This window comes from Culex quinquefasciatus, chromosome 2 (genome assembly GCF_015732765.1).
Source record: "Culex quinquefasciatus strain JHB chromosome 2, VPISU_Cqui_1.0_pri_paternal, whole genome shotgun sequence".
Taxonomy (NCBI): Eukaryota; Metazoa; Arthropoda; class Insecta; order Diptera; family Culicidae; genus Culex; species Culex quinquefasciatus.
Window position 1 is genome coordinate 59,740,409 of NC_051862.1, and position 26,984 is coordinate 59,767,392.

Below are 26,984 nucleotides of genomic sequence, written 5' to 3' on the forward strand. Positions count from 1 at the left end.
TGTTTCAATTGGAAGTAAGCGTCCAACAATCAAAGTTCCATCGTACAGCTGAGAAATTCGAGCATTACGAATCATGTACATCGGCAATCTCTCAGGAGGAAGAGGACTTCACCATCTGACTAGGGACGAAGTGGCTCGCGCCACCTTTCGGTATTTCGACATTTGCTTCGACTACTCTCTCGCCCCGTGAGTCCCTGGGCATGAGTAGAGATCTCAACGCCGTTAGCAATGTTGGCCTAAAAATAAAATTCATTGGATAATATCACCCTCCCCCCAGCCAACATTTTTGCCATGCGAAGCGGGCCTCTAACACTGTGTCTAGGTAACACCTAGCTAGGAGCGATCAGTGGACAAACACAAGAGGTGATCCCAGGGTCGATTAGGAGTTCATGAAGCAAATTAGTCGTCTCCCACCCCTTTTAAATTGAAAAATGAACTCTGAAACCAGCGTCTACTCACAACAACAGAAACCGAGGCCTCTTCTAGGCATTGTAGGGTCTAAATTACTGTTTGCCATACAATTTTGAAATCAATGTTTAGAGTATTTAGGATAATTATTTTCAACGTTACAATATTTATCTGTTTGTTAACTCCACATAACTTTCTATAACAGGTTTTAAAAAAATACTTTCTGTTGTTACCTAAGCCTCTTGCTTGTTCAACAGACAATTTAGAAATTATAGATGTTAAGCGGAATTAAGCTAGACCATTTAGAAATTTAGAAGTGCATTTAGGTTTAGGCACACTTATTTTGTCCATGAGCATCAGTTTTATTTTTATTATTATTTAGAGAAGATTTGTAGGGTTTATTTCTTCCTAATGAGTTCTTCGTTCCTTAGAAATTAGGAGAAAAAAGATACTGCCGCCACCTTTGCTTAATATTTGCAGGTACCCAGCCTCATCAGCGGAGCTGGTCAAAGGATGACCAAGTCAAACTCGTTACTGACCGATTCCAACATCTACTGGCGAAGGTGATCTAGGACATCTGACGGCGGTTGCGGGGTCGTCCTCTTAAAAGCTAAGTAACAAATCAGTAAGGTAATCGAATTACAGGCCTGCCTATTATGGTCATGTTCAATACGATTAACTACAACACTAACCATTTAAACTTTCAGCAAACTAGACTTATGGCGGACTTGACAAGACGAGGCCCTGTTAAGCTGTTAAACATTGTTTTCTGTTGTTTTCTTTGCTTCTGGGAATTAATTGCATAAAAACCATTCTGATTTGTAAAAAAATTCCATAGAGTCTCGATCAATCAATAGTGAAATGATATCGGACTAAATTCGTTGATCTGTTGAACTAACGGTTGTCGGATTATGATTGTATCGACCATTGTTGCGAATCGAGGGTCTACTGGAATTCTGACGAACAAATGGTCGTCTCTTTTTCAATTCACGACTTGTAAAATATCAACTGTTATTTTTTTTTGTTTTTTAAAGGAAGCCAGACAAGTTTTAAAAGAAACGTTTTTTTTGGTTAATAATTAAAATGTCGGGGATTTGAGATAAGAGTAGCTTTCGGATAGGTTGCTTTAAATCTTGTATTCAATTCAAGTTAGGTAGTTATCCGCAAATGAATATTTGGACTTATATGAATAATTGAACATTTTGGACTTATGAATAACACACAACTGTGCATTTATTCTAGAGTCAGATCCATACAGCGTCAGTGTTTATTTGGTCGAAGTGTACTAATTCATTGGCAGATCTGGTTCTAGTTGTAATGTACGACAAGACTACTGACGGACGTGACAGGACGAGGGCCCAGTTTAGAGGTTTCGACATCAACGATGTGCGGCTGGATCACCCTCCCAAAAAAAAAAAAAAAAAAAAAGACTGCTCTCTCGCCCGTGAGTCGTGAGGAATTCTACCGAATGACGTAATTTCTTACATTTCCTCAACCCATTTATTCTCGGGCTCTCTGCGATTGTTGTTGGTACGACGAAGGCCCTGGGGTTCCCCCCTCTGCCGTAGACTCGTTACGCTGCAATGCAAGTCTAGGGAGAGATATTATGTCATTCGGCTATATTTGCGCGAGACACCATCATGCGGCTGAACGTGTGTGGTGTGGTGCAAGGGATTCGGTGTTGTACTCGAGGCGCCATTGTCTTTGCAAAGAGTTACATTTATGAATGTCACTTTTTTCTGTCGTTGTTGTCGAAGAGAGTGAGTGCAGCCCAACTTAACCCAATTCCTGGGGAATGATTAAATGTCGCCGCCCGTCTGCTTTGTGTCATTTTCTATTGAGAGTTGCTCGTGGTACTACTTAACCCATTTTTTTGTTCGTTTTTTCCTCTCTTTTTATCTGTTAAGCAGAAGGATCCTTTTCATCAGAATGCTCTTTTCAGTAGCTCGTCAAAATTACAGCACATCTTTTCGGTACTGACATTAACTATTTCTCTTTTTTCTTTTACAGATTTTGCACATGTTTTGGGGCAACCAGAATAACAAGTAAGTATTTTTTTATGGACTTCAAGAAACAACTTGACATGAAAGAAGTGTAAAAACCGGTAAAATTTAATCTTTTTCTTTCTAAATTTACATTAAGTTTAAAGGTATTACAATTCTTTTTATTGTTTTGATCTTTTTTTGTACTTGTTGTACAAATTTTGCCAAAGAAAAAAAAACACATTTGCCAATCCTCGAACCGTGGCCATCGTGTCTGCCGCCGGTTGAATTGCTTTTCACGCGACTCTGTTTTTATTTACGGCCGTAATTGATTTTACTGTTATTCGCGAAAACGAGAATAAACCGATTTTTATTCAAATGCAAAATTGTGCGGTGGTCACACACACAGTCCCCTGCGGCAAATGAAGGTTTTCGCGGTGAATACCGGCGGTCGGTCGGACGGACTTTGAATGCTAAAGTGAAAAGCTTTTATCATTGACTCGTGTTTGCAATTGCTGGATGGTGATGGCTTGGTGCGCAGAATTTCGGTTCACTGCTTGATTTTATGGTCGATTGTAAAATTGGGAACGTGGGTGCACTTAGTAGAAGCGGCTGCTTCAAAATTGGAAGTGTGACGCACTAGGGCACGGCGTGGTCGAGGTCGATGGTCCAAATTTGTACAAGTGTATGCAAATTGAATGTATTTGCTTGGGAAAATGTTGGTTCTTTTGATTCGAACGCAAAAGATTGACATTCTTGGCCACTTTAGTGCCATAAATTATGACCCAAGGCCAGACGGCTATTTTCCACCTTGTAAAACCGTCCAAGTTCAAGAGTTATCTTCCCAATTAAAGCATAATCCCACGCACATGATACTCCCTAATTATATCCATATCGCTAGTCACACCATCTCGGGCTGCGACTGCAATGAAACACTCATCATCCGAGCTACGACTCAGAGATATGCTTTACTTAATTACGTGAAAACGGCCATAGGGCGGCCTCCACTTCGTGTGTCGCCATCCACCGTTTATGGCCACCATCCTGCCCCCTAGTTTTGTACACTCAGCGTCATGAAAAAAAAAATGGTAAACATTTTGCAATTGTCTGATCTACAACTTTCTAGAACATTGTTACACTCTAAAAAATAACCCTGCAAGGTTAGAAAAAACACGAAATTATAAAAAGAAAAATTTAGCTCTAAATGAAAAAATCAATAAATTAAAATTAGATTATTGAAAATTCAAAAAGCACATTAAATTTCTCTTAAAATGTCTTGTCCCATAGAAAAAGTACAATCGAGTAACGAAAAATGGCAGAATTTTCAGAACTATTTTTGTATTTTTTTTCGATGAATTATACGTTTTTTTCGGAATTCTGAATACGCCATCAAAGCAGGCGTCCAATTTTACATAAAAGTCCTTTTGACACCAAATTTCCATCTCATCATCATTTCAGACTTTAAATTTTTGAAAAAAACACTTCTTTTTCGAATGTTCAAAAATGGAAGGGGTCGTACCGCCCCTTCGTCACGAAATATCGAAAAATTGTGCTCGAATTCGTGATCAGGGACAAAAAGTTACTCCTTAGGACATAGTTTCACGCAAATTGAACAGGGGTGGGAGCAACTGATTGGTAGAAGGCTTGGCCGAATGGTTAAGCTTCGTAAGCGGAAGATCATGGGTTCGATTCCCATCTGCTCCAACCTTCCATCGGATGGGGAAGTAAAACGTCGGTCCCAGCCATGGTTGTTGTTAGGCCGTTAAGCCAACCAAGTACAGAGCCGTCTCCACGCTTTAGTTACAAACAACACACCAAACCAAGCCTGCTCCGGTGGAATCGCTGGCGGCGGTTGGACTCCCAAGTAACATTTTTTGTTGCGGGTCCTTAAATGCAACTACTTCGTAACACCCAAAATGTGCTATCACAACATAGTTAGAACACTCGTGGTGCCCTAAAAAGCGCACGAAAATTTTGTGTTGGCAACATTTAGCCACTTGTTTCAACTTTGTTACGACGAAGTTCCAGAAACAATTTGTTTGTCTGAATATGTCGGTAAAGTAGTTTGTTGTGTTGTCATGATGTTGCCATTATGTTGTCGTTTAATTTGCGCGAAACAAAAAAAATCTATTTAAACAAAAAAACCAGGATCCTGGACTGTTACCTTCAGATCATCACACCTTGCCTCTACCACTGAGCCACGGATGAATTGATGAAAGGGCAAATGGTTGGGCTGAACAGTATCTAAGGATTTTTGATTTCAATATTATTCTTAGCACACAAATCAGCCTAAGTCACATGTTGCAACAACGGAACCAATAAGTTTTCAATATGTTTCGTTTACAAAACGAAATGGATTGTTGCAAAGTTGTTTTCAATTCGAAACGTTTGCAACATTGCAAAGTATTGTTGCTAAAATGTCATTTATATGTTTCTACAGCAAAACAAAACAAAAACTGGACTTAGTCAAATTTATCTTGTTGCCAAATGCTACTTGGGCTCGCAATCCAAATGTTGCCAGTTCGAACCCTGGAGTAAAAATTGGTTTGGGTGCTCTCCCCATTCAAGCCTTTGGACTCCTAGGTTCGAGCAGAAACTTGCAATAGAGACCACAAAAGACCTGGGGGTCGTTAAAGTGGATCGTTTGATTTTTGGGGGCAATTGCTGTGTAAGTTGGCGGAGAATTACTCATTTGAAAAAAAAAAAGAATAATGAAATTGGTTTGGATAAAATTACGAAAATGATAATCAGATTTTGGATGTATACCAAATCAAATACAAAAAAAAACTTCAGGACTTCGGTTAGCTGATGTGGGAAGCATCGCGATATTAACGACGACTCAATATTTTTTGTACGATAGCAAGCAATCTATCGAGTTCAGATATTGGTTTAGCTTTATAAAAACTGTAATCCTAAATAAAAACACACACACACTCCAACTCGAGTTTTTAAAAACAGTTTTAAGGAAAAAGACACTGTAAATAAAAAATAAAAAAGTATTTAGGAATGTTCAGTCATAATCACCATTTTCAAAAATAAAATAAAAATTATTAATTTTTCTCAAACTTTAAAATTTTAGTAATTTTTTGCTTTACAGTACACAGCAAAAAATACGATGGTAAAATCGCATGCAAAAGCATGCACATCACCTTCGTCAAAAAAGACACATAATATTACACGCTGCATGTAAATTTTTTGTAAAAACAAAAAAAATTGCAACCGACGGGACTCAAACCCAGCACCTAAAGTTAGGACTGGCGCCTTAGCCCGCTCGGCCATGAGACCGATGAAATATGGAAAGGATAAACGTATATGTGAGCTTGACATTTCGGTCAAGATGGTTTCCCATACTGCTGGGCTACATATTTCAGGGTGTAATATTACCCAGAATTTCATAAAATAATGCAAAACTTATTTTACACCCAGGCCTTTTACACGCAGCTGGATTACTGCATTATTTTCTGTGTAGTTGTTCGGTAACTGGGCGTTGTTTAACTGGGCTGCTTTTTAACTGGGCGCTCGATAACTGGGCCGTAGCTCAGATAAAAAGCAGACAAACGTCAAAAAACCAAAATAAACCGAAATGACCGAGGGGTTAATGGATGCCAAAACCTGTTCAATAAATAAAAAAAACTTTTTTAAGTTTTAATTAATTTTAAGTTACAATCAAAGAAATATGAAAAGTAAGCATTGTTAATAAATTTGATGAACTAAAATTTTTATATTTAGTTTGGAAAATATTATGCATCGGTGGTCCCCTCGTTATGTTTCGTTCAGCCCAGTTAGCGAGCAGCATTCGGTGGCTGGGCTACGTTCTCAGCCCAGTTACCGACCAAGAACTGTATTTTAAAAAAGGTTAACTATTTTTTTTACTTTTTGATCCAGAAATTAATTGTACATAAAAATTACGAAAATGAGTTTGCTTGAATAGATTTCAATTTAAAAAAAAAAAATAAGGTCTTATAAACAAAATTTATATTTTTTTGCTTTTTTAGTGTTTCTAAAACCGCCTTGAGTGTCAGTCAAGGTTATTTAAAAACATCCAAAAAGAAAAAAAAAATTTAAACCTCTGGAATTTACAACTGGCCTCATACAATGTAAATAAAAACACAAACAAATACAGATAAATAGTAAGCGGGTCAATAAGTTGTACAATGTACATAATTATTCTTTGGGTTGCCAGATTAAATACTGGAGTTAAAAAAAACGGTTCAATAAACAAAACTTTCACCTTATTTTTTTATTTTGTTAGGTGTTTTTGAATATCTCTGACTCAAGGCGATTTCAAAAACAAGCGAAAAATCATTATTTGGTTTATTGCACCTTTTGAAAATAATCCCGTGTTCAGGAGGTCATTTTAAGCAACTTTCGTTCTACGAAAAACTTGACTTCTTTTGTTTCATGTCTTTCTTGTTTTATTTTTGTATTTTAATTTGCCTTTATCTTGTTCAGTTTAACTTTGTTTTTGGTGTTATTTGGTCTATCCTACTACCTCTCATCATTGCATTTTTTCTTTCTATTTTTTTCATGTTTTTACAGTCACTTTTTAATTTTTTTTGTTTGTTTTTCACATTTTCTGCTCTAGAATTGCACCATTATCATGTAAATTGTAAAATGCGAGGCATGGTTTGGAACATTACAAAAATTACTGCATACTTCTTTTACTTAAAATATAGGATTTTTTTGTAAAAAACAACGGCAAAGGTTGACCCCTTGAAAAATTACTTTTTAAAACATTGGCAAAGTCACATGAAACAAGTCAAACTTCCAACGCTAACATTTTCTAAAATTTTAAGAGTTCTTCTTTCCAATGCTTTTTAAAGATCAAAAATTGGTTGAAAATAGATTTTTGGCGATTTTTTAGATCGAAGCCCGTTTAGAGTCGGGGTTTAGTTGTAGAGGATTAATATCTCTTGACAAACAATAGTTGTACAAATTTTAACTGATATTATTGTTTCTTTTGTTATGGCTGCCAACCCTTAAATCTTTTCGATTAATACAAATGATTTGCATCAATTTAAAGTTCTAGTTTCTTTATGCGACTGAGTGTGCTCTGCGGCAGCCGCTTACTCAGTACCACCAGAGTACCATTCCCGGAGCTCATTGTATGTAAATTAGTAGCTCGGATGGTTAGCAGCAGCACAGGTACCCCGTACCTAGTCTGGTCTAGTTGCGCAGGTCTATTGTGCCCATCGCACCGCACCGTAGATAGTTACAAGCAGTTAGTAGAAATGAGTGCACTCTTTTATATTTGTAACACGTGCAAATCGAGCGCCGGATATCATCTCTCTTCTTGGCCATCCGCCGCCGTCGCTGCAAAACTCACTCATCCGTGGCTCAACCGGGATGCGTGTTTTCGTACACGGCGGCGGCGGCGCCCGAGACCGATTTCTTAAATAGTGCTCCTCTATACGATGGGTGTATCTAATTAAAACTGCATTTAAGAGAGTGTGTGCGCGCGCGCCCGGTGTGAGAATTGAATGGTGGTGCAAACGAGATGGGAGGGAGGCTTTTACTTTTATGTTAGGCCCGCAATCAACTGTTGCACGCTGTACTAATCAACTGTAAATTAAGCCTTTATGTCGAATGAAAAGCACATCTTGATTGTATTTTATTGCAGCAGCGGCGCACAAAAAAACCCGGCATCGGTTTCACTTTCAAAGCCACAATCGCCGGAATGGCACAAGCTCTGTTGTAGTAGCGCGCACATTATCCGCATAGAGATGTACGCGACCACACACATCCCGGGCGTAACGCCGTAGCGTACCAAGGTGTTGTTCGAGTGGAATTTCGTCTCGAACCAATTTCACATCCTTCAACCGGCACGTCAAAGTCGTACAACGCCATTTGACCTTCTCCTTTGGCGACGACGGTGGGACGGTCGGTCGGGTGATGGCCATCAGTATACCGCAAGAATGCCTCACCGACGCCCCCGCATCACCCAAACCAAAATGGTTCGATTTCGACTCGAGCTCGATATAAATTCTGATCCCGAGAGTCACCGGGAGTCCATCCATCAATTTGTATCGTTGACTTTCCCGGCCCATTATTAATTAATTTATGTATTATGTATCCAATGGGAAATGGACGGAGCTCGGAAGATTAATACTTGAAGTTGCTGTCAGCTTTTGAACAGTTTCATTCTGGGTTGAGAAACTCTGTTTTTGACATGAGAGTGAGTGGGTTTGGCAATATTTGAATAAATCCGCTCGTAGATTACAGTTTCGGAGTTAGAGTATCGAATTTTCAAGTTAAAATCAATCTTGATTAGGATAAAAACTCCCAAAGTAAATGTTAGATTATGACTAATAAACTTCACTTATCATTTCTTTTGAATACTGCAGTAAAGTTTCGCGAGATTGCAAAAGTTCGAGCAGCTGCTCTGTTGATTACAGCTTTTGACCATCAACATAATTCACTGCTTTTTATTGTATCAATTCAGTAATCGACCACAAACTTTGCGGGCCGCAGCAGCAGCCCGCACGCAATGTGGAGCCTCTCGTGGGACTTGTGGTGCGCTCCAATAACACTCGTTAATGGGTTGGCGTCCCGCATAAAAATGTATGATGATTTGCACTGTTAAAACCATCCAATTACAATACATATTATAATATTTATGGTAAGTTTATTGTTGACTTTTTCGAACTTTACTGGAATGGCGATGAAGCTACTATACAATTCATGGTTACAGCTAATTGGAAGGTTTTGTTATTGGAAATGTTATAAATGGAAACAAGACCCGCATAAAGTTTTACTATAAACCTACAGTAGATTTTATGGTTATCACACGATAAATTCTATGGTTATTTTTACCATGATTCTACAGTAGCCTTTATGTTTTTTCACCATAGAATATATCTTATTTTGGGAATTTACTATAAAAAAGGGGTATTGTTAGGCACAGTCACCATAAAAATTTCGACTTTTCCCCATACAAAAAAAAACCAAATACTATACATTCTACCGTATTTTCATTGATGACTTTTCCGTCCAAAAAATTACCCTGACCATAGAAAACATCATATATTTATAATTAAAACAGTAACCATTACAATGGATTGCACAGTCCATTTATAGTTCTTCATAGTTTTTTTCCATACTAGATAGTACGGTTTAAACTGTATTCGTACATTGAAATAAATAATAACTACAGTATGATTCATTGTATTTTCATTGTATTTATTTTTTTCTCGCCGCTAAATTGTACTGTAAAACATATATTTATACATTGAAATTAATGATCAATACGGTAAGTTTTATTGTATTTTTATCGTTTTCTTTAATTTCACTTAATTTAACACTTTTTTCCGTGTCGTTTTCTTTTTTTATTCCGCTTCAATCCGCGCTGTTTGAAATTATTCGGAATGTCCGTAGCCGGTGCCGGATCAACTGCTTCGTAATTGGGATAGACATTCGCGTAATCTAGAAGCACAATCCTTAGTGAAATTAGCCCCTGTAGAAGAGAAAAACACTGAATTAGACATAAGGAAAATTTACATATGTTTGGCATGTTAAGGATCCGGTTCATTTTCTATTAAATTAGCTGTTCTTAAATTCTGAAATTTAGAAATTCTTAAATTCCTAAATTCCTTAATTCCTAAATTCCCAAATTCCTTAATTCCAAAATTCCTAATTTCCTAAATTCCTAATTTCCTAAATTCCTAAATTCCAAACTTCATAATTTCCTAATTTCCTTAACTCCTATATACTTAAATTCCTAATTCCCCAAATTCATAAATTCCTAAATTCCAGAATTCCTATATTCCTGAATTCCCAAATTCACAAATCCCTTAATTCCTAAATTCCTAAATCATGAAATTTTGAAATTCTTAAATTCCTAAATTCCCAAATTCCTAAATTCCAAAATTCCTAATTTCTTAAATTCCTAAATTCCTAACTTCATAATTTCCTAATTTCCTTAACTCCTATATTCTTAAATTCCTAATTCCCTAAATTCATAAATTCCTTAGTTCCAGAATTCCTAAAATCCTATATTCCTGAATTCCCAAATTCACAAATCCCTAAATTCCAAATTTCCTAAATTCCTGAATTTTTAAATTCCTTTATTCCTAAATTCCTAATTTCATAAGTTCATAATTTAATAATTTCCTATATACCTGAATTCCTAAGGAATTAAGGAATCTAAATTCCAAAATTGAAAAAAAAACCTAAAAAATTTTAATTTCCTAGATTCTTAAATTCCATAATATCTCAATTCCTAAACTACTAAATTCCTAAATTCATAATTCCATAAATTCCTATAATCCTAAATTCCTTAAATTCCTAAATTCTTACATTTCTAAATTCCTGAATTCCTAAATTCCCAAATTCACAAATTCCCAAATTCCTAAGTTCCAAAATTTCCAAAATCCAAAATTCCTAAATTCCAAAATTGCAAAATTCCAAAATTGCAAAATTCCAAAATTCCTTAATTCTAAAATTCAAAAATTCCAATACTCCAAAATTCCATAATTCCTAAATTCTTAAATTTCTAAATTTCTAAATTTCTAAATTCCAAAATTCCAAAATTCCTTAATTCCTAAATTCCAAAATTCCAAAATTCAAAAATTCCAATACTCCAAAATTTCATAATTCCTAAATTCTTAAATTTCTAAATTTCTAAATTTCTTAATTTGTAAATTTGTAAATTTGTAAATTTGTAAATTTGTAAATTTGTAAATTTGTAAATTTGTAAATTTGTAAATTTGTAAATTTGTAAATTTGTAAATTTGTAAATTTGTAAATTTGTAAATTTGTAAATTTGTAAATTTGTAAATTTGTAAATTTGTAAATTTGTAAATTTGTTAATTTGTAAATTTGTAAATTTGTAAATTCCTGAATTTGTAAATTCCTAAATTTCTAAATTTTTTAATTTCTAAATTTCTAAATTTCTGAATTTCTAAATTTCTTAATTTCTAAATTTCTAAATTTCTGAATTTCTAACTTCTAAATTTCTAAATTTCTAAATTTCTAAATTTCTAAATTTCTAAATTTCTAGATTTCTAAATTTCTAAATTTCTATATTTCTAAATTTCTAAATTTCTAAATTTCTAAATTTCTAAATTTCTAAATTTCTAAATTTCTAAATTTCCTAATTTCAAAATTTTTAAATTCCTAAAATCCTAAATTGCTAAAATCCTAAAAATCAATCAGAATTTTAGCAAAAAAAATATAAAAAAAATACTAAAAACATTCCATTTTTTCGTACTCGATTATCCGATAACTCGACTATTTCGGTTTATTTTGATTAATATCGAAAAATCAATCATCCGAAGGTTCAGATTACCGAAGAGGGAAAAATTCTACTTTTATTTTGGACTGAAATTTTAGTTCACTCATACAAAATAAGTTGATTCGATCTGTTGGTTACAGTTTTCCATTTTAGGTTACACAATTTTGTAATTTTAAAATTTTAGAATTTTTTTAAGCTCAAATTTTCTGATTTTCTAAATTTAAATTATTTGAAATAAATTGTAGAATTCTTAAACATTTGAATCCTAGAAAATCTCTTTAAAAAAATATGATTTTTCTCTATGGTTTCCAATATTCTGAACAATAAGCAAAATCCTGCTTTTTGATTTTCGTCCTTTCAAGATTCAGCATTTTGAGATTCGGTTTGATGAGCAGCTCTGGATTATCAATATTTTTACATTAATAATATAACTTTATTTGTAATTTTCAGTTGCATTGAAATGTGCAAATTCAAATTATTTGATTCACTCATCAAAACAAATTGCACCGCGTGAAACGCTACATTCCGTTTCTGTTACTTTTCAGCTGCGTACCGCTAAAAAAATCGTGACCTTCTCCTTGACGTTTGAAAGTTTTCCGAGCTGCGCAGCCCCAACACAGAACTCACCTAACGATTTTCGCCTCCAGGCGAGACGAGCTCACCATCCGGAACAAACACGGCCGAAAGTGACCGCAGCAGGCGCCGGGTCCTCTCCCAATCGAACGCATCCGTTGGGTTGTGTCCCGTTAGCGAACCCGGTGGGAGAAGTCCCTGTGAAAAGAGAAACAAACAGTTTGTTTAGATCAAATGTTGCTGCAGTAGACCACGAAAGATGTCTGCTGCTGCTGCGGAGATTTCGCACCGTGGCTCTCCCCTCCCACAAAGTTTTCCAAGCAAAATTCCACCACAGCTGAAATACTCACCCAAAATGATTGACAATTTCAAATTTGCTTTTCCGGATCGGTGACTCGGCAGATTTTTCTGCCGGAAACGTGTGGAAGAAGTCCCTGTAAAGTAGAAAAACAAACACTGTGATTAAGCAATCTGCCCAAGCAGGCAATAGATATTGCCGCTGCTGTTTTGTTTGGAATTCCCTCCACCCTCACGAAACTCAAAATACTCACCCAAAGTTCCGCCATCCCGGAGCCGCTCCATTTCGAACTTCGAACATCCGTCCAACCAACACTAGGATCGCGTTCGGCAACTTGATTGCCAATCGCCGGATGTGGCCAATTGGCTTAAACGACCGCCTCAACGCGAAAATCCGGTTTCCCTAAAACTTCAGCAAACACCGTCAACACGAACATGATCGGACACGCGCGAGTAAAAAAGTGACAGCTCGCTCGAACCATGGTGCGTTCGTTTCAGGAGCGTCGCACGGGTTCAGTGTAACTTGGTGTAATGGTGCGTTCGTTGCATGAGCGTCGGCTGAACAGGTTCAGTGTAAAGTTGGGTTTGTTAATTGGGTACTAAAGCTCTGTGTCAATTTTTATGTACAACGGTAAAAAACACGATTAAAAACCATTTCTGATCTTTTTTTTTTCATTTTAACTCAAAAAAAAAAAATTTGACAAGACAACATTTTTTCGATGGATCAACTATGGTCCCCTTGGAACGAGCTGTCAAGTAGGAGCTTTTCTGTCAAGAAGGACCGCGAGGTTAATTTTTCAAAATTGATTTAAAAATCCATTTTAAACTCTTTGTGGTCGTACAAAGGGTCATTGTACTCAGAAAAATAAGCTTTATCGCTGTAAACAAAAATATCAGCAATCTAAGCTTCGTTTTAGGACCCAATTGATATTGGAATGTTTAAATGTTTAAATGTTTAAATGTTTAAATGTTTAAATGTTTAAATGTTTAAATGTTTAAATGTTTAAATGTTTAAATGTTTAAATGTTTAAATGTTTAAATGTTTAAATGTTTAAATGTTTAAATGTTTAAATGTTTAAATGTTTAAATGTTTAAATGTTTAAATGTTTAAATGTTTAAATGTTTAAATGTTTAAATGTTTAAATGTTTAAATGTTTAAATGTTTAAATGTTTAAATGTTTAAATGTTTAAATGTTTAAATGTTTAAATGTTTAAATGTTTAAATGTTTAAATGTTTAAATGTTTAAATGTTTAAATGTTTAAATGTTTAAATGTTTAAATGTTTAAATGTTTAAATGTTTAAATGTTTAAATGTTTAAATGTTTAAATGTTTAAATATTTAAATGTTTGAATGTTTAAATGTTTGAATGTTTAAATGTTTAAATGTTTAAATGTTTAAATGTTTAAATGTTTAAATGTTTAAATGTTTAAATGTTTGAATGTTTAAATGTTTAAATGTTTAAATGTTTAAATATTTAAATGTTTAAATGTTTAAATGTTTAAATGTTTAAATGTTTAAATGTTTAAATGTTTAAATGTTTAAATGTTTAAATGTTTAAATGTTTAAATGTTTAAATGTTTAAATGTTTAAATGTTTAAATGTTTAAATGTTTAAATGTTTAAATGTTTAAATGTTTAAATGTTTAAATGTTTAAATGTTTAAATGTTTAAATGTTTAAATGTTTAAATGTTTAAATGTTTAAATGTTTAAATGTTTAAATGTTTAAATGTTTAAATGTTTAAATGTTTAAATGTTTAAATGTTTAAATGTTTAAATGTTTAAATGTTTAAATGTTTAAATGTTTAAATGTTTAAATGTTTAAATGTTTAAATATTTAAATATTTAAATGTTTGAATGTTTAAATGTTTAAATGTTTGAATGTTTAAATGTTTAAATGTTTAAATGTTTAAATGTTTAAATGTTTAAATGTTTAAATGTTTAAATGTTTAAATGTTTAAATGTTTAAATGTTTAAATGTTTAAATGTTTAAATGTTTAAAAGTTTAAATGTTTAAATGTTTAAATGTTTAAATGACTTTAATACTTTAATATTTTAATATTTTAATATTTTAATATTTTAATATTTTAATATTTTAATATTTTAATATTTTAATATTTGAATATTTTAATATTTTAACATTTTAATATTTTAATATTTTAATATTTTAATATTTTAATATTTTAATATTTGAATATTTGAATATTTGAATATTTTAATATTTTTATATTTTAATATTTTAATATTTTAATATTTCAATATTTTAATATTTTAATATTTTAATATTTTAATATTTTAATATTTTAAAATTTTAATATTTTAATATTTTAATATTTTAATATTTTAATATTTTAATATTTTAATATTTTAATATTTTAATATTTTAATATTTTAATATTTTAATATTTTAATATTTTAATATTTTAATATTTTAATATTTTAATATTTTAATATTTTAATATTTTAATATTTTAATATTTTAATATTTTAATATTTTAATATTTTAATATTTTAATATTTTAATATTTTAATATTTTAATATTTTAATATTTTAATATTTTAATATTTTAATATTTTAATATTTTAATATTTTAATATTTTAATATTTTAATATTTTAATATTTTAATATTTTAATATTTTAATATTTTAATATTTTAATATTTTAATATTTTAATATTTTAATATTTTAATATTTTAATATTTTAATATTTTAATATTTTAATATTTTAATATTTTAATATTTTAATATTTTAATATTTTAATATTATACTATTCTAATATTTTACTATTCTAACATTTTAATATTTTTATATTTATATATTTTACTATTCTAATATTTTACTATTCTAATATTTTTATATTTTAATATTTTTATATTTTCAATACTTTTATTACATGATTCGCATTATTTGAAAAAATCGTTCAAAAAAAGTTCACACTATAACATTACAATGAAACTTACTGTAACAAAAAATTGGAAAAAAATGCGTTATGAGATTTCCAATAACAAAACCATAATATTTGCTGTATTCATGAAATGTACAGTAGTTTTATTGTTTCAATTTATAACATTTCCAATAACAAAACCATGAAATTTGCTGTAACCATGAAATCTACGATAACTTTATCGTCATTCCAATGAAGTTAAAAAAAATCAACCATAAACTTACCATAAATATTATAATATCTATTGTAACTTCATGGTTTTGACAATACAAATCATCATATAATTTTATTCGGGGACCCGAATAAAATTATATGATGATTTGTATTGTCAAAACCATGAAGTTACAATAGATATTATAATATTTATGGTAAGTTTATGGTTGATTTTTTTTAACTTCATTGGAATGACGATAAAGTTATCGTAGATTTCATGGTTACAGCAAATTTCATGGTTTTGTTATAGGCAATGTTTTAAATTGATACAATAAAACTACTGTACATTTCATGAATACAGCAAATATTATGGTTTTGTTATTGGAAATCTCATAACGCATTTTTTCCAATTTTTTGTTACAGTAAGTTTCATGGTTTTGTTATAGTTGCATAGTGTGAACTTTTTTTGAACGATTTTTTTAAATAATGCGAATCATGTAATAAAAGTATTGAAAAATATTAAAATATAAAATATAAAATATTAAAATATTAAAATATTAAAATATTAAAATATTAAAATATTAAAATATTAAATATATTAAATATTAAAATATTAAAATATTAAAATATTAAAATATTAAAATATTAAAATATTAAAATATTAAAATATTAAAATATTAAAATATTAAAATATTAAAATATTAAAATATTAAAATATTAAAATATTAAAATATTAAATATTAAAATATTAAAATATTAAAATATTAAAATATTAAAATATTAAAATATTAAAATATTAAAATATTAAAATATTAAAATATTAAAATATTAAAATATTAAAATATTAAAAAATATTAAAATATTAAAATATTAAAATATTAAAATATTAAAATATTAAAAAAAATATTAAAATATTAAAATATTAAAATATTAAAATATTAAAATATTAAAATATTAAAATATTAAAATATTAAAATATTAAAATATTAAAATATTAAAATATTAAAATATTTAAATATTTAAATATTAAAATATTAAAATATTAAAATATTAAAATATTTAAATATTTAAATATTTAAATATTAAAATATTAAAATATTAAAATATTAAAATATTAAAATATTTAAATATTAAAATATTAAAATATTAAAATATTAAAATATTTAAATATTAAAATATTAAAATATTAAAATATTAAAATATTAAAATATTAAAATAAAATATTAAAATATTAAAATATTAAATATTAAAATATTAAAATATTAAAATATTAAAATATTAAAATATTAAAATATTAAAATATTAAAATATTAAAATATTAAAATATTAAAATATTAAAATATTAAAATATTAAAAAATATTAAAATATTAAAATATTAAAATATTAAAATATTAAAATATTAAAATATTAAAATATTAAAATATTAAAATATTAAAATATTAAAATATTAAAATATTAAAATATTAAAATATTAAAATATTAAAATATTAAAATATTAAAATATTAAAATATTAAAATATTAAAATATTAAAATATTAAAATATTAATAAAATATTAAAATATTAAAATATTAAAATATTAAAATATTAAAATATTAAAATATTAAAATATTAAAATATTAAAATATTAAAATATTAAAATATTAAAATATTAAAATATTAAAATATTAAAATATTAAAATATTAAAATATTAAAATATTAAAATATTAAAATATTAAAATATTAAAATATTAAAATATTAAAATATTAAAATATTAAAATATTAAAATATTAAAATATTAAATATTAATATAAAATATTAAAATATTAAAATATTAAATATTAAATATTAAAATATTAAAATATTAAAATATTAAAATATTAAAATATTAAAATATTAAAATATTAAAATATTAAAATATTAAAATATACAATTAAACATTTAAACATTTAAACATTTAAACATTTAAACATTTAAACATTTAAACATTTAAACATTTAAACATTTAAACATTTAAACATTTAAACATTTAAACATTTAAACATTTAAACATTTAAACATTTAAACATTTAAACATTTAAACATTTAAACATTTAAACATTTAAACATTTAAACATTTAAACATTTAAACATTTAAACATTTAAACATTTAAACATTTAAACATTTAAACATTTAAACATTTAAACATTTAAACATTTAAACATTTAAACATTTAAACATTTAAACATTTAAACATTTAAACATTTAAACATTTAAACATTTACATTTAAACATTTAAACATTTAAACATTTAAACATTTAAACATTTAAACATTTAAACATTTAAACATTTAAACATTTAAACATTTAAACATTTAAACATTTAAACATTTAAACATTTAAACATTTAAACATTTAAACATTTAAACATTTAAACATTTAAACATTTAAACATTTAAACATTTAAACATTTAAACATTTAAACATTTAAACATTTAAACATTTAAACATTTAAACATTTAAACATTTAAACATTTAAACATTTAAACATTTAAACATTTAAACATTTAAACATTTAAACATTTAAACATTTAAACATTTAAACATTTAAACATTTAAACATTTAAACATTTAAACATTTAAACATTTAAACATTTAAACATTTAAACATTTAAACATTTAAACATTTAAACATTTAAACATTTAAACATTTAAACATTTAAACATTTAAACATTTAAACATTTAAACATTTAAACATTTAAACATTTAAACATTTAAACATTTAAACATTTAAACATTTAAACATTTAAACATTTAAACATTTAAACATTTAAACATTTAAACATTTAAACATTTAAACATTTAAACATTTAAACATTTAAACATTTAAACATTTAAACATTTAAACATTTAAACATTTAAACATTTAAACATTTAAACATTTAAACATTTAAACATTTAAACATTTAAACATTTAAACATTTAAACATTTAAACATTTAAACATTTAAACATTTAAACATTTAAACATTTAAACATTTAAACATTTAAACATTTAAACATTTAAACATTTAAACATTTAAACATTTAAACATTTAAACATTTAAACATTTAAACATTTAAACATTTAAACATTTAAACATTTAAACATTTAAACATTTAAACATTTAATCATTTAAACATTTTTATTCAATAATAGAAACGGCAAAAAATATTAAGGATCACAAAACGAACACACCATGACACCTAAACTGGGCGACGCTCCCCTAACGAACGCACCATGACACCTAATCTGGGCGACGCTCCCCTAACGAACACACCATACACTCAAAAAATCTTTCACCACAGGGTTGCATGAAAACTCCGGTGGCAGATAATTTTCAATCCAGAACAACGTTTTACATGAATCATGCAACTGTCGCAGTGCATTCATGTCAACCCTACCTGATTTGCACGCAACCCTCACCCACACAACTAAAGTTGCGTGAAATTCATGCCTGAAAAATTGGAGGCGTGGCATGCAGTCATCTGTGTTTTGGTTCGCATGAAATTCTTGTCATATCCACATGGAAACTGCTATGGAAAAAAGTCACTAGCCTTTTCATGCAACATTGAAGTGAAAAATGATGGCGATGAACAAAGCTTTTGAGGTTGCGTGAAATTCCTGTCTGCAAATTTTGAGATGGGCCTGAAAGCATATAGAGGCAAGCTCGAACAAAAGCGATTTTTTTTCCTGGTCTCACTTTGATTTCCCATTTGTTGCCTGTTTTGCCCGTTCGCTGCTGACCGTGTACGCCACAGTGGTATAACGTCAAAAAAGCCTCGTATAATGTTTGTAAACAGTATACAGTACAACTACCGTAAGTCGGTTTGTTTTTTCTTGAATACTTTTGCAGCATAATTTTATTATGAATGTAAAGGGGAATAGCATGTAATTTCATCATGCACGTGATGTTGGCTTACAACAGTTGGACGTTCAAGAATAGCTGTAAATTGGCAAGAGAACTGGTTCCCCAGTGGACGGCTTTCTGTGCATTGTTTTCCTCCTGAAAAGAAATCTGTCCACCGGTGGACCGATTCCTCTTGCAAAATACAGCCAAGAAATCCGTCAAACAGTGGCCAAATAAAAAAAAATCCGGCTCGCCAACATTGTCAAGAGAAACCGACCTTTCCCAAAATTGCCGGGTGTGTGTGTGTGTGGTCCAATTCAATACCCGCTAACCGGTAGCGAAATGCCGAATGCTGATACAACTTATCTCAGTCCCAGGTATTAGGTGGTGATAGCCCTCGCGCTGCTTCCAACGACCTATTTCAGAATGGCAGAGATCCTAGCGGCCAAATTCCGAGGTCGTTGGGCATTGTCCGGCCCCGCCTTAACATTCCAACGCCCAAGGCTCCAAAAAAGTTGGAACGGTAACTTCAACTCAATGATTCTCGGGCATAACTCAACCAATAAAGATGATTCTTTTATCCAGTGATTTGTTAGGATGTCTAGATGATTCTAGAACTTTGCAGAACTTAATTTGATCGTTCAAACTTTTTTTTCGCGTGTAAAAAATAATTCGCCAAAAATTCCGCAGAGGCAGTCGTTTTAAGAAAGGTGGAACGATGTTTTTAGTCGCAAATATTACAGATTTGATCAAATTAAGTTCTGCAAAGTTCTAGAATCATCTAGACATCCTAACAAATCACTGGAAACATCCCAATTGGTTGAGTAATGCTCAGAACAACGAGTTGAGTTACTGTCACCTTTGGAGGCTTGGGCGTCCGTGTAAGTTGGACATGCGTTGGGCGTTCCAGTGTTAACATAGAAGCAAGCACCAGACGGATCCTTGATCTATCCTAAGACTCCCAATCCCTTCAGGCAAATCAGGGATCAGAGCGTATTTAATATGAGAAGAATACAATATGTTTTGTAATCTTCAGATGACCGACTGGTTAGAGTCCAAGACCATCAATTCCTGATTCCAAATTTCAAATGTACCGAGCGGGATTTGAACCCTGAACCTTCTGCTTGTGAGGCAGAAGCCGTAACCATTAAGCCACGGAGCCGGTCTTTCCCAAAATTGCCGGATATTATTTTAAAAGTTTACTTGAAAACGGCAAAGTTTCCAGTCCCCTAAGTGATTGTTTTTTCGCCTGTTAACTGTCAAACACGGAACCGGTTGTTGCGTTTGAAACGGAATTTGTATACGATTCTAACTAGATTCCGTTTCAGAATTCGGATTGATTTGACTGGGAAGGTGTACAAATTTAGGTCATCAGATTTTTTGTCAATATGTTTAATCAGTATATCAATAACTTGTCAATAACTACTTCAACATGTTAACGAATGGTAAAACGTTACTTAATCTACCGTATGGTGGTTGATGCATTCACTCGATAGGATTCAAATTGATGACCTTTGGATTGTGAGTCAACTGCCTACCAGCGACTCACCGAGGAAGGACCCGGACGACTCTACACCTGGACTAAGCTAATGATCGATTAGGTCTGAACCAATGTTCACTTCCCCGACGGATAAGACAAATCTTGACTCGAAAAAAGCCACCAGGTCTGACTGGGGCTGAAGCCAATAACTGGGCATCTGTTGAAACACCGAAACATTTATTTTACGGAAGAATAAAAACTTGTAACATTCATCCCTCCCAAATTTTGGAAATTAATTTAATACGTAATTTATCATATCAATTACCGCCAACCTATTTAAGGAGACTGTTTACATATTTACACAATTTATCGTTTACGCTAAGGTAAATTGAAAACAAAAATAAACCAGTAGTAACGGTCAATTCAAAATTTATGACTTGTTCAAAATCAGATTAGTGCGCGTGACCTGTAGCGTGTGTTATACAACATTATCTTGTCTAATATTCTAAGTTAACAGTGTAGTAACTTCAGGCATCCACGCTAGGTGGTGATACTGATGCGAACAAATTTCGGAACCATGTTTTGAATTGGACTTGGCTCCATATGCTGAAAGTCTGAGGACGGTCAGTTGGCTGCTGATTCTCATCAAAGTAACATTGTTTTTGTTTTCTTTCTGTTTGCGCCGGAACATTTCAGCGCTGTTTTTCGAAGCGAGATTTATTGATGCAATAGTAAGCATTTTCCCCATTATTTCGTCGTATTTTGCACAACTTTTTCATTTGCTTTTATCTGAGCCAGGAAAACCGAAGTTCCAGTGCAACAACGTCGGTGCAAATCACCGCAACATGGCCAAGCGTAACATGAAGCCGGTCCAGGACAAGAAGTCAAACAAACCAGGAAGAAGGTAGGCACTGGTCGTCCGGCAGAAGGAGGATCGCTAAAGTGACCAGAGACTGACCGCGTTCCGCAAAGGAGAACCAGCGTGTGAGTGTGAGATTGTTCGTAGAAAATGCCTCCACACCGGCAAACAGGCAATTTGGTAATATGTTGTGAATGTAGTGTAAGTGAAAATGAAACGTTGTGTAAAAGTGATACATGAAATTTGGTGAATAAAAAGTTAAAAAAGAACAACCCTTTTTTCTTCCATAAAAGACGAAAAAAGAATTGTATACAAGTAATAAACCACAAGACTCTCAAATAATACGCATGAAAATCCAGCGACCGACCACTGCGGTTGAATATCACGTTAATTTCAATAAAAGCACAGGAACAATGTAGTAAAACTGCATGAAAATCCCGTGAAATCCATCAGTGACCCATGCAAACTTGCTTTCTATGTGTGTGTCAGCTGGTTTTTGGTATGCATGAATTTCATGTCACAACCGCATGGGAATAGGTTTGGAAAAAAACCACATACCTTTTCATGCAGCACTGTGGTGAACAGTTTTTTGAGTGTAGTTGATCGAGCTGTCATCAAGGCTGTCATTTTTTTTTCACCCGCGCGCGTGTTTGATCCTGTTTGTGTGGCGCAGTTGAAATCAAAAATTCTTAAGTCGAATCGCGTGTGCTCGTGAAGGAACAACATCCGGCGTTCGGAACAAATACACCGGATGACCGAACCGGAACGGCGGGATGGCGGAATTTTCGCATATTTGGGTGAGTATTTGGAGTTTTGTTGAACATGGAGAGGGCGGAATCGCCGCAAACAGCAGCAGGCATTTCAAAATTCCCAAGCTATTGGCTGATGCACAAAGTGATTTGTTTACCTTTTGGTACTCCAAACTTCAAACCATACAAATTGTTGCCGGATCTGGAGAGATCGGAGAAAGATCCGCAGCAATTTGTTTGATTTGACGTTTGCTGAGGGTTGGACAAGTTTGGTTATGTTCAAAGAGAATGGTCAGGTCAAGTTTGCGAGAGCAATGGTCTGAACAAACTGTGTGTGTTCCTCTTTTTTTACAGGGACTTCTTCTACCAGGCCCGGCGCCTGCTGCAGAAACTTCCGGCCGGATTTGTTCAGGATGGTCGTTTCTTCTGGAGGCGAAAATCGTTAGGTAAGTTGTGTGTTAATGGAAATTAGGAAATTAGAAAATTAGGGAAATAGGAAATTTGGAAATTAGGAAATTTGGAAATCAGGAATTAGGAAATTAAAAATAAATAAAATTAACAATTGAAATTACAAAATTAGTAAATTCGGATACTAGGAAATTCAGAAATCGGAAATTAGGCAATTAGGAAATTAGGAATTAGGAAATTAGGAAATTGGAAATTAGGTAATTAGGAAATTAGGAAATTAGGAAATTGGAAATAAAGATTAAGGAATTAAAATTAGGAAATTAGGAAATCAGGAAATTAGAAATAAATTAGGCAATTAGGATATAAAAATTCGGAAATGAAAATTGAGATATTAAATTTTAAATTTTAAATTTTAAATTTTAAATTTTAGAATTTTAAAATTTTAAATTTTAAATTTTGAATGCAATTTCAAATTTTAAATTTTAAATTTTAAAATTTTAGAATTTTAAATTTTAGAATTTTAAATTTTAAATTTTAAATTTTAGAATTTTAAATTTTAGAATTTTAGAATTTTAAATTTTAGAATTTTAAATTTTAAATTTTAAATTTTAAATTTTAAATTTTAAATTTTAAATTTTAAATTTTAATTTTAAATTTTAAATTTTAAATTTGAATTTTAAATTTTAAATTTTGAATTTAGATTTAAATTTTAAATTTTAAATTTTAAATTTTAAATTTTAGAATTTTAGAATTTTAAATTTAAATTTAAATTTAAATTTTAAATTTTAAATTTTAAATTTTAAATTTTAAATTTTAGATTAAATTTTAAATTTTAGAATTTTAAATTTTTAAATTTTAAATTTTAAATTTTAAATTTTAAATTTAGATACAAATTTGAATTTAAATTTTAGAATTGAAATTTTGATTTAAATTTTAGAATTTTAGAATTTAATTTTAAATTTAAATTTAAATTTTAGATTTTAAATTTTAAATTTTAAATTTTAAAATTTTAAATTTTAAATTTTAGAATTTTAAATTTTAAATTTTAAATTTTAGAATTTTAAATTTTAAATTTTAAATTTTAATTTTAAATTTAAATTTTAAAATTTAAAATTTTAAATTTTAAATTTAAGATTTTAAATTTTAGAATTTTTTAGAATTTTAGAATTTTAGAATTTTAAATTTTAAAATTTGAATTTAGAAATTTTAAATTTTAAATTTTTAAATTTTAAATTTTAAATTTTAGAATTTAAATTAAATTTTAAATTTTAAATTTTAAATTTTAGAATTTTAAATTTTAAATTTTAAATTTTAAATTTAGAATTTTAAATTTAGAAATTTTAAATTTTAAATTTTAAATTTTAAATTTTAAATTTTAAATTTTAAATTTTAAAATTTTAAATTTTAAATTTTAAATTTTAAATTTTAAATTTAATTTTAAATTTTGTTTTAGAATTTTAGAATTTAAATTTTAAATTTTAAATTTTAGAATTTTAGAATTTTAAATTTTAAATTTACAGAATTTTAAATTTTAGAATTTTAAATTTTAAATTTTAAAATTTTAAGATTTAAATTTTTAGAATTTTAGAATTTTAGAATTTTAAAATTTTAAATTTTAAATTTTTAAATTTTAAATTTTAATTTTAAATTTTAGATTTAAATTTTAGATTTTAAATTTTGAATTTTAAAATTTAATTTGAATTTAATTTTAAATTTAAATTTTTAAATTTTAAATTTTAAATTTTAGAATTTTAAATTTTAAATTTTAAATTTTAGAATTTAGAATTTAATTTTAAATTTTTAAATTTTAAATTTTAAATTTTAAATTTTAAATTTTAAATTTTTTAAATTTTAGAATTTTAAATTTTAGAATTACAGAAATTTTAAATTTTAAATTTTAGAATTTTAAATTTCAAATTTAAATTTTAAATTTTAAATTTTAAATTTAAATTTTAGAATTTTAAATTTTAAATTTTAAATTTTAAATTTTAGAATTTTAAATTTAGAATTTTAGAATTTTAAATTTTAAATTTTAAATTTTAAATTTAAATTTTAGAATTTTTAGAATTTTAAATTTTAAATTTTAAATTTTAAATTTTAAATTTTAAATTTTAAATTTTGAATTTAATAGAATTTTAGAATTTAGATTTTAAATTTTAAAATTTTAAATTTTAAATTTTAAATTTAAATTTTAGAATTTTAAATTTTAGAATTTTAGAATTTTAAATTTTAAATTTTAAATTTTAGATTTTAAATTTTAAATTGAAAATTAGAATTTTAGAATTTTAAATTTTAAAATTTTAAATTTTAGAATTTAAATTTTTAAATTTTAAATTTTAAATTTTAAATTTTAAATTTTAAATTTTAAATTTTAGATTTAAATTTTAAAATTTAAATTTTAATTTTGGAATTTAGATTTTGGAATTTTAGATTTTAGATTTTAGATTTTGGAATTTTGGAATTTTGGAATTTTGGAATTTTGGAATTTTAGATTTTGAATTTTGGAATTTTAAATTTTAAATTTTAAATTTTAAATTTTAGAATTTAAATTTCAGAATTTTAGTAACAGCTAATTTAATAGCATTTTCTAATAATCTAATCTATTCAAACCCTATCGCAGCCAATCTTTCAGAAGGGTCCTGATGCCTTGAGTTAGATGACGCTAGCACTCTTCTTTGTCATTTATTAACATTTGCAGTTTATAATTTGCATTAAGAATGCATTGAAACATCACAAGCGTTAAACCGGCCAGGCCTACTGCGTAAGCCGTATCGCAGAGATGACTCGTAATTGGGTTGAGTTTGAGACACTGAGTGTTCGAACAACTTTACACAATTCTGAATCGACAGGAGGAAGAAGCGTGGGGACACACCATACGCTCGAGATTTTGGTTGTATTCGTTGGGAGCACCATGCTAAGAAGGTTTGACTCCGGGACCCGATGGGATGGACATTGTATTTCCACGAATGCCCTGAACTCTATTGCCGTGGTTATAGCGCCACAACTCGCTCTCTGTAACAGTATTCCTAATTCCAGTCTACGCTCACCAAGTCGTCGGCCTAGTGGTTGCATTTTTTAATACCATAAGGACGGAGGATCGAACCCCGCCTCGAGCGACTTTGATTTTTCGTTCATATTCATCATTTCAAATTTATGTGTTCTTAACTTTCTCGTTGGGAGCAGATGGGAATCGAACCCAGAACCATTCGCTTACAAAGCGAACACCGTAACCAGTCAGCCACGGCCGCTCCTTAATAACAGCTAATTTAATAGCATTTGTACCGAAACAAACATATGAAAATATTCCCTATGTCTAATTTAGTTTGTTTCTCTTTTACAGGGGCCTATTCCACTGAGGATTGTGCTTCATAAATACGCGAGAGTTCATCCCAAGTACGAAGCAGTAGTTCCGGCACCGGCTACAAACATTTCGAACAACGTCAGAAAGTTCGGATTGAAGCAGAATATTAAAAGAAAACGACGCGGAAAAAAATTACTAATTTTTTTAAATCAACGAAAAAAACTATAAAAATACAATAAAACTTACCGTATTGACCATTAAATTCAATGTATAAATATATGTTTTACAGTACAATTTAGTGGAGAGAACAAAATAAATACAATGAAAATACAATGAATCATACTGTAGTTATTATTTATTTCAATGTACGAATATAGTTTAAACCGTACTATTTAGTATGGAAAAATCCATTAAGAACTGTGAATTTACTGTGCAAACCATTGTATTGATTACTGTTTTTATTATAAGGTATGATGTTTTTATGGTCAGTTATAATTTTTTGGACGGAAAAGGCATCAATGAAAATACGGTAGAATATATATTATTTGGTTTTGTATGAGGAAAAGTCAGAAATTTTATGGTGACTGTGCCTAACAATACCCCTTTTTATAGTAAATTCCCAAAATAAGATATATTCTATGGTGAAAAAACATAAAGGCTACTGTAAATCATGGTAAAAATAACAAATTTTATCGTGTGATAACCATAAAATCTACTGTAGGTTTATAGTAAATCTTTATGCGGGA

General features: G+C 29.0%; 1 protein-coding gene across 8 annotated transcripts in view; it reads left to right on the top strand.

The window, feature by feature from the left end:
• Positions 1–26,984, top strand: part of LOC6038550 (serine/threonine-protein kinase Genghis Khan) — a 140,342-nt gene that overhangs the window by 43,232 nt on the left and 70,126 nt on the right. For all 8 annotated transcript variants that reach the window (XM_038252850.1, XM_038252849.1, XM_038252854.1 and 5 more), the window contains one exon: positions 2,419–2,453. The gene's annotated coding sequence lies outside the window, so the exon portion shown is untranslated. The remainder of the gene's footprint in view (positions 1–2,418; positions 2,454–26,984) is intronic.